We start from the raw sequence: 19,506 nt of genomic DNA, 5'->3' as shown, positions 1-19,506 counted from the left end.
CTTTCCTCTTCTTTGAACATATCCGTGATCATTCGCCCTAGATCCTTAATGTCATCATGAGACGAAGGTCCTGTCTCTCTCACAGACTTTAGATCATAATCTTTTGGCTTTTCTGATGCTGGAAGGTCTGTGAAATAGTACTTGGCATCAGCATAGTGAGTTTCAGCTACGAGGAATGGTCTTTTGTCAACATAGACCATGTGTTGGCTTCCATCTCTGCTGTACTTGAAACATTGGTGGAGCATGGAAGGAACCACCCCCTGATCGTGAAGCTAAGGAAGATCAAGCAGAACGTTGTAAGAGGTATTGGTGTCGATTACATGGAACTAAGCGTAATCATTGAGATCACCGATCTTGAGGCGAAGACACACTGTGTCGCCTGGCTTTTCTCCTAACTGGTTGAACCCTTGCACAGTTATGTGGGTAGGAGTGTGGTCATCAGACCCTAATCCTAGTCGGGTGGGAATCCTTCCTGGGATCAGGTTAACTGCTGACCCTCCGTCCAGCATGATTCGATTGAGAGGGTAGGCGTGCAATTCACCATTCACGAAGAGGGGGCGATTATGGAATTTCCCTCCCAATTGAAGGTCATCTTTAGAAAAGGAGATTGCCAGGCACCCACTTAGGATGGTTGGGTCAACCTCAATAGGCTCCACCTCAGTCTCATACACCTCTGGGTTAGAAAGAGCTTGGACTAGAGCCATACGATAGTCTCTAGACAGCAGGAGGGCATCATAGATACTTCAAAGGGCTGGAAGCTTTCTCAAGTACCCATTACACCGTATTTTACTTTATCCTCTTTTATCTTCTGTGTTCCTGATCTAGTCACCGGTGTAGGTGATAGGGTAGGCTTAGGAATAGGCTTCGGTTGAGTTCTGGTTTGTGACATGAGCTAACTTTCAGCCGGTGTGGTCTAGGTTGATGGGGTAGTAATAGGAATTTCTACTAGGGACGTAGAGGTTTGAGGTTTAGGCTTAGGGGAAAGTGAAGGATCAGGAAATTTGAGGATCTTGATCTTTTGAGGTGTGGGCTATAGCTTCTTTCCCGCTATTAAGTTCATTTGCCCCGTGATCGCTGGTACTTCCAAGATCTACTCCATGTGGGAGGCTTCTTTAGAAGAGGAGGTCGAGGATGACTCGGTCATTGATCGAGTTAACATGGCATCGTCGGCTGTCAAAAATCTAGCCGCCTGGGTCAGCATCTCTCTGGGACACTCTTGCTGTGTCGTGGTGAAGCTGGTGCCTCCGAACTCTTTGTTTAGAGTGTCAAAATCTGGGCATCGTAGAGCAATACCTGGAGAAGGAATAGAGGAGGGGAAAGGAGAAGAAGAGATAGAACGTTATGGGCAGCTTTTTACATCATCGCCATAATTGGACGTTTGCAGGGGGTATTTAAGGTCATGCCCTGGCTTTGACCGTCGTGGAGTGCTTTAACGTCGTCACCCATTTTGGCCGACTCTTGAGATATTGATCACTCAGGGCCATCTGTCTGATTGGACGATGAGATGAGGCGAGTTGCGCCTGAGATGAAGTCCCGCAAGGTTGGTAGAGGAGGAAGGGGCCTAAGGAGTTTTTCCTTAACTAGTGGCTGCGGAAGATGATTCCTTTTGCGGGCTGACCTTCGTGCTTACCTTCTCCTTCGGGATCCTTGAGGGGGTGTTTGGACATCCTTATCAGACCAGTGAGTGGCCCTTGCTTGGTGGACTGCCTGATGTTTCAAGGATTTGAGCCTACTTCGCACATGGTAGACTTCCCAGGGCGGAGAAGTCGAGGGCTCTGAATGGTCTAGTGCATGCTCATGAGGGGCTTGTAACGGGGCTTCCTCTTGAACGAGAGCGAGGGCTTGGACGTATGCTGAGAGAACCGCACAGATGATGTGGCCTTGTTGGATTTTCTCTGCTACCATGGCCTCGAACCCAGTGCATTCCTTGAGTTCGTGACCCCACACTTTGTGATAGGGGCACCAAAGTTTTTTCCTGACCCAGGCAAGATGCTTAGCTATCTGGCTGACTTGGGGGTGACAAGACCCTGCTGGAGCATTGCGTCAAAGAGGGCCTGCTCAGTATTTTGCTGGTATTGCATCAGGGGGTCTTCTTGCACAGGTAGAAGAGAGACCTAAGTGTCGGGTGGCCCTGAACCTCTTGACACTGCTGCATATTTTCTGCCAAGAGTTTATGGAAGCCAGTGCACTCAATGATGTCATGACCTCGTATCTAGTGGTACGCACACCAGAGGTTCTCAATCCCTGCAGGCAGGAAGTTGGGCTGCCTAGTCAACTTTAGCGTGGCGATCCCTTCTTCAAGCATTATAGAGAAAAATGCACAAAGAATATAGGGTGCCCCATCGTTCTCTTGGATCGTGACTATGTGAGATGCCTCAGCTGCCCCGAATGGGTTTTTCAACTCTTCAAGCTTTATCTGACCCTTGTTGATAAGGGCCTTGATAGTGTCGTTGAGATTGTAGCAGTCATGAGTGGGGTGGGCTACTCTCTTATGATAGGCGTAGTACTTCTCATTCGACTCCTGCCCTGGTAACTCTACAGTTGTGACCTATGGCAGCTGGATCATGTTCTGTTCTAACAATAGTTGGATCAGTGCAGGGGTCCACTCCGTGTCAAAGGCGTAAACCTTATTTTGGTGCATCATTCTGCTTACTGTTTTTAGGGAGCAGGACCGCATTGTAGGACTGTTGCTTGCCCCTGGCCTAAGGTGTCTGTGCTTTAGAGAGGTTGAGAGTTTGGGGAGCCATGCTTTTATTGTCAGTCACTGTGATGGCCTCGCTGATCACTACCTTTTGATTGCCCCGACTGTTGGAACAAGTGTTTGAGCCAGTGGATTGCTGAAGAGGGTTGCCGTGGTGCTTGAACAATCCCTTGCTACGAACTGTCTAAGAGATGGGCTCTGACATGGATGGTAAATTGGATGCCTCGACATGTAGGGCAATCTTGGGAAGCATGTTTCATATGCAGGTCTAGACTGCTTCCTTCTCTGTCATGGGGGTGACGTGAAAGGTTGCCAACTCTCTCCATCAGGTGATGAACTTGTCAACCAGCTCAAGGTGAGGAGCTCGATGATTTCTAAGTTCCTTTGTACTTCGTAGAAACGTTGGTAGAACAACTGCTCCATTTCTTGCCAAGTGTCCACCGATTTTGGCAGCAGCTGAGCATACCACTGGAAGGCTAGTTCTTCAAGGGTCTCAATGAACTAGTAGAGGAGGAGATGTCTGTCAGTTGTCGTCTCCTGGCAGGCCGCTTGGAAGTGGGTCGTATGCTGATGAGGAGACGTGGTACCATTGAACAGGGGGAGTTTCCCTTTTTGGTATTTCGAGGGAAACGAGCCCTGGTCAATGTATGAAGGATACGGCTTTTGGTAGAGTGGTGTCTCCTGCATGCCCGAGACCTTTTCTTGAGGCTATGGACCACCATAGCAACAATGTCGGTTTGGAAGAACCCACGAGAAGAGGCGCTGTCTTGAGAAACTGGAAGGGGAGTCTACCTAGGAGCTGTGTACTTACCGGTTGGGGAATCAGACAAAGAAGGGGACTTGGAGGCCTTTAGGCGCTCCATTATTTCGAGGATGGCTTGCATCAATTCCTTAAACTTGTTCATTCGCTCATCCTGAACGTCATTCGAGTCATTGATTAGCTTGACATTGACTATTTCTTCTGGGAGGCCAGAGTCAGGTGATGCAGCAGACTGTCGAGACTGGCGAGTCGTGCATAGCAAGTAGTCTGGAGGGGCTCAGTTTGCCCCTACCCGACTTGAGGCTTTGTATGCCGATCTTGTGAGGAACGATTATTGACGGTCTTGGGACCGTGACTTCTGGATGGTGATCACCGAACAGTATTCCTAGACTTGCTCAAGTTCTAGAGTTTGAAGAGGGAAGAAAGGATTGCAAGGGAGGAGGTCGTTAGGGGTGGTGACCTTGACTGCCTTGGAGGTTCCCCTGGTCAGGATCTATAGGCCTCTTTTTTGCTTGATCCTGAGGCGGCCGTGAACCTCATTCCAAAATCGAGTCTGAGACCTGGACCACCCCGTTTTCTTCAAACAAGTGAGGGCCATGTGTACGAGCTAGAGAAGGGAGTGGGCCCTAAGGATGGAGGGCATCTTGGGTTCTTCTCTTAGAGGCTGGAGGACTCTATCTGACATCAAGTCGTTGCCCCGAGTTCCTTTGTGAGGCCGGGATGTTCGGTTGACCCGGGGTTGGCTCAAGATGGTACTCTTAGGGAAGACCTTTGAGTACCAGGGCTCGAGGTGCTTGCCTGGCGTCGGGGAAGCAGTAAAGGAAGAAGTTGGTTCGTGACTCCACCTGAGTCTAGATCCGAGAGGGACCTACAAAGATGGTGCGTGTGCACCTTTAGGTTTAGCTGTCCGGGTGACTTGGGGATCAGCCCGGGCTCAGTCAATGGGTTTGACCTAAGACCCACGAGTTCCTGTTTATGAGCGACGAGGCAGGAGCTTGTCTCTCACAACGTGAAGCAGTGTGTGCCGAGAGGGAAGACGGAAGAGTCGACCCTCCTATGCTCGAAGTGGCATAGAGCGCGCTTCCCTGAGTTGTGGAAAGTGAATGTATGACGCATGTAGGGTTTGGCCCGAGAAGGCCTGGCCTTGGATGCGAGCTCATGGAAACATCAGGGTTGCCCTGAGGTGTGGCTTGTGTGGATAGACCACGAGCCTTTGAGTGTGTGTGAGGGGTGAAGACCTCAGGGCCTCTGCCTCTGTGTACCGACCCTCTAGGTGTAGAGGCTCGATGTAGTGAAGGAGCACAGGGGGTTGCCTTGCGGCGAACCTCAGAAGCGATGAAAGTTTGCTTGCCTTTCGTAGGGATGGATGGGGCAGCCTTCTGGCGTACCGCAGCAGTACGTTTGGCAGGAGATTTGCCTGTAGCAGGGTGTGCCACAATAGGAGTTCTACCCATGTAAGGGGCCTTGGTGGAGAGTCCACCAGGGCCAGAAAGTGGGGAGGCAAGGACCCTTAGGTCCCCGCTCGCACCGATCCAGGTGAGAACTTAGGAGCCGGATCGTGAGTCATGACTCAGAAGGAAAGTAGGGAAGGAGGCTTGAGCAACTCGCTTCCCTGGGACAACCACGAGTGCAGGGATATGGATGTCCCCAACCCGGACGAACGGGTTGAACAACCTAGATGCCACATAAATAGGTGTAGAAAGTAAAAAGGAAATTGGTCAAACAAGAGTGAGCAGACTAAGGGGTAGTAACTCCCTAGTGGAGTCACCAAGCTGTTTAGGTGCCTCAATTCCCCCTCCAGATCTAGGTGATCTGGTGGCACATGTCTCAGGTTTCTGGTGAACCCGAGATTTGAGATCTATCTCTCGGAACTCGAGGGCAAGGGCAGGCATACCAACCAATGACAAAGGAATTTTAGGTGCGTTCGGGACTTACTCAAGCTGGCTTGTGTGAACACCCTCTTAGATCACGAAGAAAGCCCCCCAGTTGCTTGAGCTGATTCGGAATCGCCTCCCTTGACTTGTAATTATTTTGTTTTTTCCGCACAACACTTTTATGGTTAATTTGTAGGACAAGTGAGTCAAAGGGACCCACCCTTGTCTTAGGGCAATGTATGTTCACATGAGAAGGCGATGAAGTGCAAGGTTCGGTGAAAGATAGCAACAAGAAGAGCGCTTGACGTGGGGGTGAGACTAGCATGACAAGCAGAAATCACCGACTCGGAGTGGTAGCAAGACGGGCATGGTTCTCAAGACCAACATGGTGGAAATACTACTTGAAACCGAAGTCAGCACGTTGGTGATAGGTTAGGTCTACCCTCAGTCAAGTGAGAGGAGAAGGCGGTGAAGAGGAAAGAACGAGACGATAAAGAGAAGGGCAAGTTCGGACGTCAATAGGCATCGCAGTGGGCAACTCAGTGGGCAATGTCAGGAGACAGTGCATCCCTTGTGGACGGCGCCAGCTCTTGACGAGGCACACGGCGATAGCTTCTCCTAGGTTGCACGGTGATCGGCACAGAATGTAGGGAGAACACGATGGGCATCGATCGTACGGAGGAAACTCGCGGACCGCAATGGGTGTCACCAGAGACTCTAGTGGGCAGCGATAGGAATCGTTGTCTCTATTAGATGCGTAATAGAGGAAGACCCATGTTGGTTGTAGCAAGATTCACCGTCTTGGTTCTTCACCGACACGTCACAGCTACGTCTGTGGGCGGCAATAGGTAGTGCCATCTACAGACTTCACTGGAAGAAAGAGACAAACGAATAGAAGGGGAGGGGGACTCGTTCATGCCACTACCATCGCCATGCACAACCTGTGGTACCAAGGGAGAGGCATGCACGACACTATCAGGGTGTCAAAGGCCGATTCTGCAGGAACTGTTTCTCAGTCTGCACTGCTTTAAACATGTTGGAATGCAAAGAAACATGGTAAGAGATTCTTGTGAGACCTCACGAAGATCTTAGTCAGTTCTAGGGTCGTTCTGAGACTGTCCAAATTTCCACTATATTGAGTAGCTCCCCCATGTTGATGAAAAATACCTTCCAACATGTGGTGCAGTGAATGAATTCTTGGGGATGCATGATGAAGGTCCAAATGGGAGTGCCACGGCATGCGCATGGTGGTAAGTTTTGGATGGCCCACGTGGCACTAGGCTTTGACTGAAGCACACGGCATTAACCACTTGGTGAGGTGTGCGGCGTTAGCTCCTTGACAACGCGCATGGCAATAGCTCCTTGATGACGTGTGCGATGATAGCTCTTTAATGAAGCATGTGGCGATAATGCCTTGATCAGGTGCGCGGTGATAGCTCCTTAATGAATTGCGCGATGATAGCCTTTATGAGTCTCAGGCTTGACTTGCCTCGACCTGGTCTTATTGCCATCTGAAGAGGGAGACTGGGACGTCATTTCGAATTTGTGAGGGACATTTTGTGGCACTGTTGAGTATAAAAGGGGAAAAACCCCATTTCGCTATTTTATCGAAGGGTAAAACAGTTGAACATATTTTTTTTTTTAGAGAGAGAGCTGAAGCTTCTGTCAAGAGTTTCCCGGCTAGAATGTCCCGACTAGAGTTTCCCAGCCAAAATCTGCAGTACTCAGGCCATTAGGAGTTTTCGAAGAGTGTCAAGGCTCTCTGATCAGGGAAGAGGGAGCTTCTCAAACCTTCACCGAGACCTTTCTGGTGAAGCTGCGAGAGTCGCAGTGGTGCTTTGCCGAGGTTTGAGTGCTTTTCCCATAGTTCCATAATCATTGGCAGGCTGTAAAAGGGCCGGGGACTCTGACGGTCCTCTGGTTGTCGAAAGAGAAGGAGGAGGGGCAACAGTTCTGTCAGAAACTCTACGGTTTTTTCGACGGATACATGAGTGGAGAGAAGAGAACCCGCATGGTCACAGGGAAACTTGCACAGGAATTCCAGTGGTTCTTTCGATATTCCAAGCTGGCGATAAGGGGAAAGAACAGGGTCAAAAGGGATTTCCCGACGGACAGAGGAAGTTTCTAGCGAAACCCGAAGGGTTGCAGGGAGGCGAAAGGTCGTAATAAGGAGAACCGTCAGCGTTAATGCCTCCCGAGAATTGGAAATAGTGGGAACCGAGGCATCGCGAGGACATGCACGACATTATCCCCCATGTAGCGCTGCCTTCGTGTGTCTCTAGGCTGCACACGACGATAGCAACTCTTGGGAGCATGTCGCTCGCGGCGATGGTCTCATGCGACGTTGGCCTACCTGTGATGATGGTAGCATGCAGCGTTGAGCTGCGCACGATAGTGGTCACCTATGGCGTTAAGTCGCACGCGACGATGATCACATGTGGCACTGAGTTACGCAGGGCGATGATCATGGACGGTGATGCCTTGTGGGGGCCAAGAGTGATGGCAGATGAGAAGGCCCGATTACTGTGGTCTGTTAACTCCTCCACTCAATGAAAACCCACTGTCGGACCTTTTCTCTCCTTTCCCTTTCCTCCACACCATCGAAAAACTGCCAGAAGCCTATAGCAGACCTCTACTACACCCTCGGTCCCTGTTTTCTCACTTCTCTGGTATCATAGAACCCTTGCTGAAAACAAGACACCAGCAATTTCCCTGAGTGAGGAGATGGCTGCAACTCCCTTGTGTACCCCGTGTCCCGACTGAAGTTCTCACAGGAAACCTTTAACACTCTCTTTGTCTTCTTGCAAACTCCCCCAAGTGCCCTGCATTCTCGCTGGAAGCCTCCTTCTCTCTCTCACTGCTAAAATTTCCTTAGTTGTTTTACCCAAAAGTGAAAAGGTAAAAAGGGGGTTTTATCCTTTATATAGCTGTAGCTTCCCTGAAATGCCCCTCACAAGTTGCAAATGACAGCCAAGTCCTTAAAGACCAAACGACGATGGGCTGGACCGGGTCGAGCTTAGGCCCGAAGCCCAAACACATGTCACCACCATCCATGTAGTGCCGAGCATTAAGTGTCAAATGGACCAGGATCTAGTCATGGCCTAAGCCAGGGGCCCGGACTCAAGACCAGTGTCGCCTGTGACTAACGCCGACTAATGTCGTGCGAGACTAATGCCATCTGTGACTAACGCTGTGTGTGAAATTCACTGACCAATACCGCGTGCGACTAACGCCGTATTCGACCAACGCCGCGCATGAAAGTCACTGGCCAGCACCACATGCAACTACTGCCTCTGCGACTACCGCTCAGCGTCGTTCGTGCAATTATCACTCATGCTAGCACCGCGCATGTTACTTCCGCCCATGCTAACATCGTGCGAGTCTAAGCTTGCCCACCACCATGAGTGTTTTGTCACTACCGCCCTTCAACCCCAGGGAGTCACACTCTCCCCTTAATCCCCAGTGAAGTCCACTTCCATTTGCCAACCTTAGTCTGGCCACCATTTCCATCCGAGCCGTCAGCTTGTGTAAAACCTTAACCATTTTATCCCCAGGGAGTCGGAATGCCATCCACAGACCTATTCCCCACGAAACTTCACCTACATGGTGACCCACACAATGGTCTAGATGTACAACTATACGACCTTAGACTATAGCTGACGTCTAGTTGAATGACCTTAAACTGCATGGTTCTAGCTACATGACCCTAAACTGCACAGCCATGGTCAAGATGCATGACCCTAAACTGCACAACCATGGTCTAGATGCATGACCCTAAACTGCATGGTCCAAACTATATGACCTTAAACTATAGCGGAGGTCTAGTTGCATGACCTTAAACTGTCTGGTCCGTGTTGCATGACCCTAAACTGCACAGCCATGGTCTTAGCTGCATGACTCTAAACTGCACAACCATGGTCTAGATACATGACCCTAAATTGCTTGGTCCAAACTACATGACCTTAAACTGTAGCGGAGGTCTAGTTGCATGAACTTAAATTGCATGGTCTACATGACCCTAAACTGCACAGCCATGGTCTGTGCTGCATGATCCTAAACTGTACATCCATGGTCTAGATGCACGACCCTAAACTGCACAGCCATGGTCCTAGCTACATGACTTTAAAGTTCATAGCCATGGTCCAAACTATACGACCTTAGACTGTATCAAAGGTCTAATTGCACGACCTTAAACTGCATGGTCCTAGCAGCATGATTTTAAACTGCATAGCCACGGTTCAAGCTATATGAACTTAAACTATAGTGCATGTCCTAGCCGCATGACGTTAAACTACTTTGCACAAGTTCAGGAGGCATGACCTTAAACACACCCCCACACACGGGCAAACACCCTTTACATGCATTTTCACGCACGCCTTCCCGAACCGACCTGTCCGTGTGCACACACCACATTCATCAGTTCCCTAATGAATCCATTCACTTCATTACCCTTCATCATTCCCAGTGAGTCTTACCCACACTCATGAACGGTGAGTCAACCCACCACTCATACTCGACGTCAGCTAGTGGGTCACCACTATCCACCTTCCATACCAGCACCATCCATCCTTTATAGGCAACACCATGATATATCGCCCCAAAGTGAGTCAAACCACCACCATACTCACTCCATGGCCCCCACAATCTGTCATTAATTGCCACCATTGTCCAGTTATATGACCTTAAACTATAGTACACGTCCTGACTGCATGACGTTAAAATGCTTCGCATAGGTCTCGGAGGCATAACCTTAAACACGCCTTCCCAAAAGAAAAAAGAACAAAGGAATAACGAGCATGGTGTTTACCTAAATAAGGGACTGCCATGAGTAAAAATGACAGACGGGCATGGTCACGAAACCATGAGTAAGAGCGTTCCATGAAAATAAAAACCTGGGCACGGTGAAAACTCGAAAGGTCACCGTGAGTAAAAATGGAAGAATAAGGGTGAACATGGCCTTAAGATCATGGGTAAAAGAGCCCTGAATAAAGCAGGTTGGTGAAAACCATCTCTGTGGCCCCACTTCCCAAGTCTAAGTGAAAACCCGCAAATGACGCTTGGACCAAGAGAGAAGGTTGTTACGACGCTCGCTTCCGTAAGCGGCTTCTGCCAGCACTCCCCTCATCATCAAAAAAACAGTCCACGCGAGGGTGAGGACTTCGACATGATCGGTCAAACAAACAAAACAGTCCATGCAAGGGTGAGGACTTTAAAAGGATCCCTCAAACAACGAAAAAAGTCCATGTGAGGGTGAGGACTTCGACAGGATCCCTTAAACAAGCAAAATAGTCCACACGAGGGTGAGGACTTCGATAAGATCCCTCAAACAAAAAAAAACAGTCGATGCGAGGGTGAGGAGTTTGACAGGATCCCTCAAAACATTCTCTCTCTTCCTCTCAATTTCTCTATCTCTTTCTTTATTTCTCTTTCTTTTCATCTATCTTCCTCTTTATTTCCCTATCTCTCTTTCTATTCATCTCTCTTTCTCTCCTTTACTCTATCTCTTTCTCTATCTTTCTTTCTATTCTTCTCTCTTTCTCTATCTCTTTTTCTATTTTTCTATCTCGTTCTTTATCTCTCCTTTTATTCATCTCTCATTCCCTCCTTATTTCTCAATCTCTTTCTCTATCCATCTATCTCTTTCTTTCCCTTTCTCTCTATTCTACCTCCCTATTTCTCTTTCTCTATCCATCATCTCTCTTTCTCTTCTTCTCTTCTTCTCGCTCTTAACATGCATGCTAGTGGAAGTGTTGTGCATGCCCCTCTCTCTCTCTCTTTCTCTCTCCTTTCTATCTCTTCTATCTCTTTTTTCTCTTCCCTCATCTCTCTCTCCCTTCTTTAGTGCTGGATGAACACGTAGGCCGTCACAGGTACCGTCCGACAGGGTGAGGACTTAAAAGACTAATCCCTCCAAATCATAAAATAGTCCACGTGAGGATGAGGACTTTGGCAGAATCCCTCAAAAGTCTCTTCTCCCCCAAAGTCTCCACAAATGGATCTATGACAAATGCATCCAAATGTCTGAGCATCCTAGTTACAACATTGCGTGGATATCTCCTCGACGTTCACGTGGTCCTGTGGCTAGGAAGAAAAAAAAAAAGAAATAAAGCCGAAGGAAATTTCCAAATGTTATCCTTCTCACTTCTCTTGAAGCACAATATTCAGAGGGGCAAGCTGTTTGAAGACATTTGTCAACACCTTGGGTCCTCGATGCTAAATAAAAGCGAAGTCAGTCAATAAAGCCCTAACTTACAGTAGTTATCGACAGTCTCAAGATCACCCCAGAATGAGTGAGGATCTTCCTAAGGACCCCAAAATGCCATCTGCCAAGTTTCGTTGCAATTCGACATGTCTAAGGTAGTACAAACGAAGAAATAGTCTCGAAAAAATCGGTCTCTACCACCCTGAAATAGACCCTATAACTGGAACCCTATATTTGGAGCGTTAAATGGTTATGGGATCACCACCATTGGATCCAACATGGTCGAAAACCTTTAAGGGTCAAGTTTCGGCTTAAACGGACGTTTCATGACAAAGTTATGAGCGAAACGTTGAAAAGGGGTAGGCCACACGCTATTCTCGTGTGTCGTCCCTACACCAAAATCCATTTTAAAGAATACTGGTTTTTGTAGTCACAAATAGAAGCTTTCGGGACTCATATCTCCCTCGTTATGATACGGGTCGTTCTCAAAATTTGTGAATGTGTTTGTCTCGTCAAGACGAGTGTTTTGATATGTGACGCGTCTTGTGACGATGTTCGAGCAGGGAGAAAATCTAGAGAGAAGATGATGATTCGAGAACAAGAGTTGCAAAGAATCAGCCTTAGGACATCCCACTTGAGCAACTAGATCACGGTGCTCGCGTACCCAATCAACGCGAAACCCGTTGCATTGTATGTGTAAGGTCAGGGGCTATGTCTGGTCCAAACTCTGTGCGTGATGAATGGTTAGATTTGGTATACGACGACGTTAAATTTGCTATAGAATTATGGCTACTGAAATCCAAGTTCCAGCCAAAAACCCAAGATGGTAAAATCTTCCTTCGAGCGTGAAATCGAGCTGCATTTGTTGCAACACGATCGTGACGACATGCTCAGTGCAATTCAGTGAAGAAATCAAGAAAATACATCAAGAAATGAGTGCACTATTGATTGGAAGTTTTCAACATTCATATAAATTTCAGGTCACATGATCGTGGCCTAAAAACACAATCCATGGCTCAAAGATAATATCAAATTGATCGTCGTGTCAAGCCCAACGAGAAAGCGATCATCTTTTGGTCAAATGGGTGCCAAAGCAACCTCGAATCGGCCTAGGAAAATTGAACACGTTCTATGGTTGCAGCAGGGACTGTTTTGAAATTTCATACATAGTTGGGCAAGGGAAAAATCATAGTTTTGCACCCATTTTTAGATTTTATTTTAATTTTAATTAATTCTAATTCTCATCAATTAAATTAGATTTTGGGTATCCACTTATGTTTTGGGCCCAATTCTATAAATATCGCGCCATGTCTCATTGTAAAGGGCTTCAACTTCAAGAATAAAAATTAAGGGGTTTAGTCTTGAGATTGTGGCATGTCTTGGAGAGAGAGGAGAGAGAATAAAATTCTGGTACCTCTCGATGAAGGTAACTTTCTCTCTCATCCTCTCTTCTCTCTCTCCTCTTCTTTCGTTCACTCTCTTCTCTCTTCTCTTATTTCTTTCTCTCTCTTCTTCTTCTTCTTTCTTTATCTCTCTTCTTCTTCTTCTTATTCAGTCTTGATCTCTTTTCTCTCACTCGACATGCACGACAATAAGCATCGTCGTGCACGTCTCACTCTTCTCGAACTCAAACAGGCACGGCAGTAAGAATCATTGCGCATGTCTCTCTTTATCTCTCCTCTTCTCCTTTTCTTTAGCTCTCTCTTCTCTACCTCAAACATGCACGACAGTAAGCATCTCCATGCATGTCTCTCTCTCCTCTTCTCCTTCTCTCCGTCTCTCTCTTCTCTACCTGAAACATGTACGGCGGTAAGCATTGTCGTGCATGTCTCTCTCTCTCCTCTTTCTTTCCTCCCTCCCTTCTCTTTCTCTCTGTTCTCTGTTTCTCTTTCTTTCATTGTCTTTCCTTTTCTCTCTCTCTATTCTTTCCTTTCTCTCTTCACCTCAGTCACACATGGCGGTCCCCATCGTCGAGCATGATGCCCTCATTCTCCTAGAATATGCACAATGAACCAGACCTTAACCCGAGTGGTGGGTCAGGCCTCAGTTCAACTTCCTCTTTCACCATCTCGTGCATGGCGATGCTCATCACCGTGCACAACATTTCTTCCCCATCCTCTGACAAGGACATTGAACAGGGCCCTTTCCCAAGTGACGGGTTGGGTCTGAGTCCCTTCTGACGTGCACGGCGATGCTTATTGTCGCACGCATCTGTCCTGTTCTCTTCCTATCATGGACAGTGGAACCCATCGCTGCCCATGTTCTCTCTTACCTTCTCTCTCCTATCATGGACGACAGAACCCATCGTCGTCCATGTTCTCTCTTAACCTACTTCTCTTATCATGGATGGAGGAACCCATCGCCGTCCATGTTCTCTCTTATCCTGTTTCTCCTATCATGGACGGCAGAACTCATTGTCGTCCATGTTCTCTCTTACTCTTTTTCTCCTGTCATGGACTCTGGAGACTAATGACATCCATTTTCCTTCTCCCCTTCCCTCTTTCTCTCTCTTCTGTCATGGATGACAAAACCTCATCGCCATCTATGCTTCTTCCTTCTCTTCTTCTCTTCTGTCATGGACCGCGGAACCCCATCGTTTACCATTCTTCATCTTTCTTTTTTTCTTACCTTTCTTCTTTCTTCTCTCTTCTCTCTCTTTCTTCTCCCTCGTCTCTCTTCTTTCTTCTCTCTCCTCTTTCTTCTCCCTCTTCTTTCCTCTCTCTCCCTTTTCTTCTCTTTTTTCTCTCTTCTTTCTTCTCTCTCCTCTTTCTTCTCTCTCATCTCTCTTTTATCTTCTCTTTCCTCTTTCTTTTCTCTCTTCTTTCTTTTCTTTCTCTCTTCTTTCTTCTCTCTTCTCTTTCATCTTTCTCTTCTTTATTCTTTCTTCCCTCTCTTCTTTCATCTCTCTTCACTCTTTCTTCTCTCCTCTCTTTTCTCTCTCTTCTTTATCTCATATTCCTTCTTCTCTTTTCTCTCTTTTCTTTCTTCTTTTTCCCTCTCTTCTTTCTTCTCTCTTTTCTCTCTCCTCCTACTCTTCTTCTTTTCTCTTCTCTTCTTCTTTTCTCTCTTCTTTGTTCACGTCTTCTTCTTGCTCTTATGTCTTCTCTCTTATCTCTTCACTCTGCCCTCTTCTTCCTCTCTTCTCTCTTATCTCTCTTTCTTCTTTCTTTCTTCTCCCCTATTCTTTCTTCTTTCTTCCTTCTCTTCTCTTCTCTTCCTTTCTTCTCTCTTATCTCTCATTCCTCTTTTTTTCTTCTCTCTTCCTTCTCTTCTTCTTCTTCTCTCCTCCATTCTCTTCTTCTTCTCTCTCTTCTCTTCTTCTTCTTCTTCTCTCTCCTCTTCTCTTTATCTCTCTTCTTCTTATCTTTTCTTCTATTTTTTTTCTCCTCTCTTTTTCTCTCCTTGCTTCTTTTCCTTCTTCTCTCTCATTATTCTTCTCTCACTGCTTCTTCTCTTCTCTTCTTTCTCTTTTTCTTCTCTCTCTTTTTTTTTCTTCCTCTCTCGTTGACTAAGGGACAGGCTAAATCTAGCACTGCCATGGTGGTCTCGTAGTCGAGTAGTATTGTCGTCGTGCCAGTCTGAGTTACCATGCCCGTCTTACTGCTACAACAGACTAGCCATCATCAGTGTTGGTTCTATCATTGAGTAGTATTGCCATCATATCGGTCTGAGTTACCGTGCCCATCATGATGCTCGGTCAGACTAGCCATTATGCTAAGCTGGTTGGTGTTGGTTTTATAGTTGAATAGTGTTGCCGCCGTGCTGGTCTGAGTTATTGTGCCCGTCTTGCTACCACGCAAAATCAGTCATTGTATTGGTCTAGCCACTATGTAAGTCTAGCCACTTGGTCAAATTTCTCTTTCTTCTCTTCTCTTTCTTCTGATCTATTTCTTTATTCTCCCTTCATCACCCAAAGACAAGGTGGGATCCCTTGGCCCACTTGTCTTGTAAATTGACTATGTGTGTGATTGCAGAAACAGAAGAGTACAGGTCAAGGGAGGCGATTTCGAATCAATTGCAGGACTGGGGGGCTTTCCGTCGTGATTTAAGAAAGCACCCATGCGAGTTAGCCCGAGTGAGTCACAGACCCAGGTGAGGTGTGTCCCGCCTCACAACAAATTCCTCTCTCATCGATTGGTGTACCTACCCTTGTTTCATAACAAGGTTTCCGATAGAGCGGTCTCAAGTCTCGAGTTCTCCTTGAAACTCGAGACATGTGTCACTAGGCCGTCCCGACCCGGGGGGCGAGATCGAGGCACCTAACCAGCAAGACCTAACTTTGTGATATCCGTAAGGTGCCTGCTTTGAGCGTATTGTAGGGCTTGATCTTAGGATTTTATGGTGCATCCTTTGAGCGTATTGTATGGTCATGATTGATATCAATGTGGTGCGTGATTTGAGCATATTGCCTGGCCATGATTAATACCAGTGAGGTGCCTGCTTTGAGCATATTGCAGGACCTGACTTTGTGATATTGATAAGGTGCCTTCTTTGAGAGTATTGCAGGGCCTGACCTTGTGATTCTGTGGTGCATGCTTTGAGCTTATTGCATGGTCGTGATTTATACTGGTAGGGCACCTGCTTTGGCTGTATTGCAGGGCCTGCCTTTGTGATTCTATACTTTGGTGGTGCATACTTCAAGTGTGTTGCATGATTGATATTAATAAGGTACCTGCTTTGGGCGTATTACAGAACTTGACTTAGTAATCGATACTCGTAAGGTGCCTACCTTGTGAGTATGATCGAACCTGACTTGGAGATTGATACCAATGAGTCAGGTAGTAGTTGCGGATTTGTTGAGATTTCAATTTTGCATGACTGGATTGATATGGTATCTGAATTTTTATAGCATGACACTCTAAGCATTGGTATAACATATTAAGTATAGGTATATGTTGTAGGCAGTTGTAGTAGGAAGCAGCGTGTATATGGGTACCCTCCCTCTATTGTTTGGTTTCATATGTATGATTTTGGGGACAAAATCTATTTTAAGGGGGGGATGATGTAAGGACCACAAATTTTCATGGGCGTGAGACGTGCACGGCAATCGGGTCATATGAAGGAAAGTTGTTGCTACGCATGTCGCTGAGTTAAAACTGCGCATGACAAACACATTAAAGAAGAGGAGAGCGAGAGGGCAGCGCCGTGTGTGAAGATAAAAGAAAAGACTAAAGAAGAGGTAACGTCACATGTGCATGGGAGTAGCACCACATGTGTCAGAGAGCAACGTCGAGTGCGTAAAGAGTAGCATCACGCATGTAGGTAACGTTGTGCGTGTCGAAGGAGCATCGTCGCACTCTAAATGAGCACCGCCGCACATGTCACTGCCACGAGTGAAAGAGAAGATTTGATTGATGTCGTACATGTCAGCGTCATGCCTGTCATTATCGTACCTATCAGCATCGTGCCTATCAGTGTCGTCCCTGTCGACGTCGTGCATGGTAGTGGTCATCCCTAGTGTTTCCCAACTATCGGGAGTATTAAGCCCTCTCCCCTTCCATCTCACTGCCATTTGCCCCTTTTTCTCTCATACTTCTTTCTCTCTCTAGAGCTAGATAGAACTTGTTGTTGTGCCCTTTAAGAAACCACCACTTTAAGCTTCAAGTGGCCTGCAGGTAGAGATTTGAAGCCATCGTGAGCATAGGTAAGTAGGTTTAGTATCTATGCAACACTTAATTGGTAGTGATCAAATTTGAGTAATAAAGATAAGCAAAATTATAGAATGAAGGATAGTTAAAATGAGTTTTGAATGATTGATTATAGCAAATAAACTTGTTAGTTGTGGAAATATGTAGAGTAGCTCACTTGCAAGACTAGTTTAACATGAATAAGGTTTTGCATTAAAGTTTATCTTAGCTTGTGAGATGTCATGGGTTATTTGAAGCATGTCAAAACTTGCAAAAAGGAATTTCCAAGAACTGTGAGGGTTTTTTTCTTGAACTTTTCAGTAGCCAAACAATGTCCAAATAGGCTCAAATCAGTCTTGAATGAAAGATATGCTTGTCTACTACAATTTTTCCATTAAATCATGTTAAAATTTTATATGGGTTAAGAGTTATGTCCCGAAATGTGGGGGTATATCATTATTCATAGTTGCTGAGATTTCCAGCAACTGTCACCTATTTTGCATCGAGTTTTGACCTATCCAATGATGTCCAAATGTCTTGAAACTACCACCATTTGAAATATTCATGAATGAGCTTAGAGTTTCATGTTGAACTCATTTTGAAATTCCTCGTAGATTGAGAGTTATACCCCAATATTTGGGATATGCCACTGTCCACGGTTGTGGGAAATTCCAGCAACTGTCATTCACTTTGTGCCGAGGTTCGACCTATCAAATGTTGTCCAAACACCTTCAAACCACCTCTATTTTAAAGACCTATGTGTAAAATTAAAGTTTCACTTTTAAATCATTTTGAAATTATCCCTAGATTGGGAGTTATACCTCCGAGAAGAAAGGTACGTCATTGTTACTCGTCAACAAGAATTTCAGTCCTGTGTTCGTCTTGAAAACATACTGCTTTATGCTCAAACCCTGGCCAATGTGTTCGAACCATGAGTGAGTCTATTTCAAAATTGATTTTGGAACCATACCAAAACCTTCCACGACTTGAGAACGATGTCCCATTTTCACGAGGATGTCATGGTTATGAATGTAGAGGAATTGTGCACTCTTTTCTGAACCCCACTCAAGTAACAAAGTGTTGTAAATAGATATTAATAAGCTCAAGTGCTATGTGATAGTTTCATGTGATGAATACTACACGATTAAATGTCATAGTGTTATGTGAACAATGCTATATGACCATACCATACGTGGTAAGTAACAAGTGCAATTGCCATGTAGTAGTTCATTGATGAATGTTACATGATGAATGCCATAGTGCAAATGCGATAAAGTGTCATAAATGCTCATTGATAAGTGTGAGTGTCATGATATAGTCCTCTTATGTTGGATGTTTCATGCTAAGTGTCATAGTGTTACATGACATCTATATATTTGTGTACAAGACTAAAACTTTGCATGATGAGACTGAAATTATTCGTCAAAAGGCACTGACACTGTGATAATGACCCTTACACAATGGGACACCCATTGGTAGTGGGTAACATTATGTTATACTGTTATATTATGATAAGGACCACTATGCAATGGGATACCCATTGGTAGTATAACGTGGTATGTGATAAGTGCTAAATGATTACTGAGCACACTTTGCTCACTTAGGATATAAATGCATAATAATGAGACCCACTCCGTGATGACATGGTAAGCATAATGTGGTACTGATGGGCGAGTATGAACTTGTCACTTGACGTGATATGTGATGGGTGTGATGGTCCGGGTGATACAAGCTAGAGTGGTATGAAGTATTACGCAATCAGATACCCATTGGTAGTATAATTGACGTGATGAATGCCATATGATTCCTTTAGCACGCTTTGTGCATATTGCATGATCAATATTGATATGAGGGGGTGCCTGCTTTGAGAGTATTGCAGGGCCTATCTGTGTGATTGATACCAGTTATGTGCATGCCTTGGGTGTATTGCATGACCTAACCTTGTGAGTGCTATGGAATGAAAATATGCTCTATTAGGAAATGAAGTATGCTCCATTGTAATAAGAATGTATGTTGTAAAACATGTTCAGTTATAAATGAATGAGTGATATTGAGAAATGGATAGTAAGATAAATAGTGATGGTACTCATAAATGAAAGATTTTTTGAACTGCTAATTTACATGATATCGAATATCTGAATTGTGATTTCTGATTATATATGACATTCGCATTACGATTTCTTATAATTTAAAGAACTATTTATGACGAATGGATAAACTTAATAATGATGCATGGCACCTAGATCTGCTTTTTGGACTTCATAGCTCATTCCATTATGAGACCACCTCTATTGGATCCGGCACAGTAAAAAACCCTTATGGGTCAAGTTTCGACTTAATCA

Source organism: Amborella trichopoda, chromosome 13 (genome assembly GCF_054954075.1).
Source record: "Amborella trichopoda isolate Santa Cruz 75 chromosome 13, AtrichopodaSantaCruz75HAP2 v2.0, whole genome shotgun sequence".
NCBI classification, from domain to species: Eukaryota; Viridiplantae; Streptophyta; class Magnoliopsida; order Amborellales; family Amborellaceae; genus Amborella; species Amborella trichopoda.
This window is presented reverse-complemented; position numbering follows the sequence as displayed.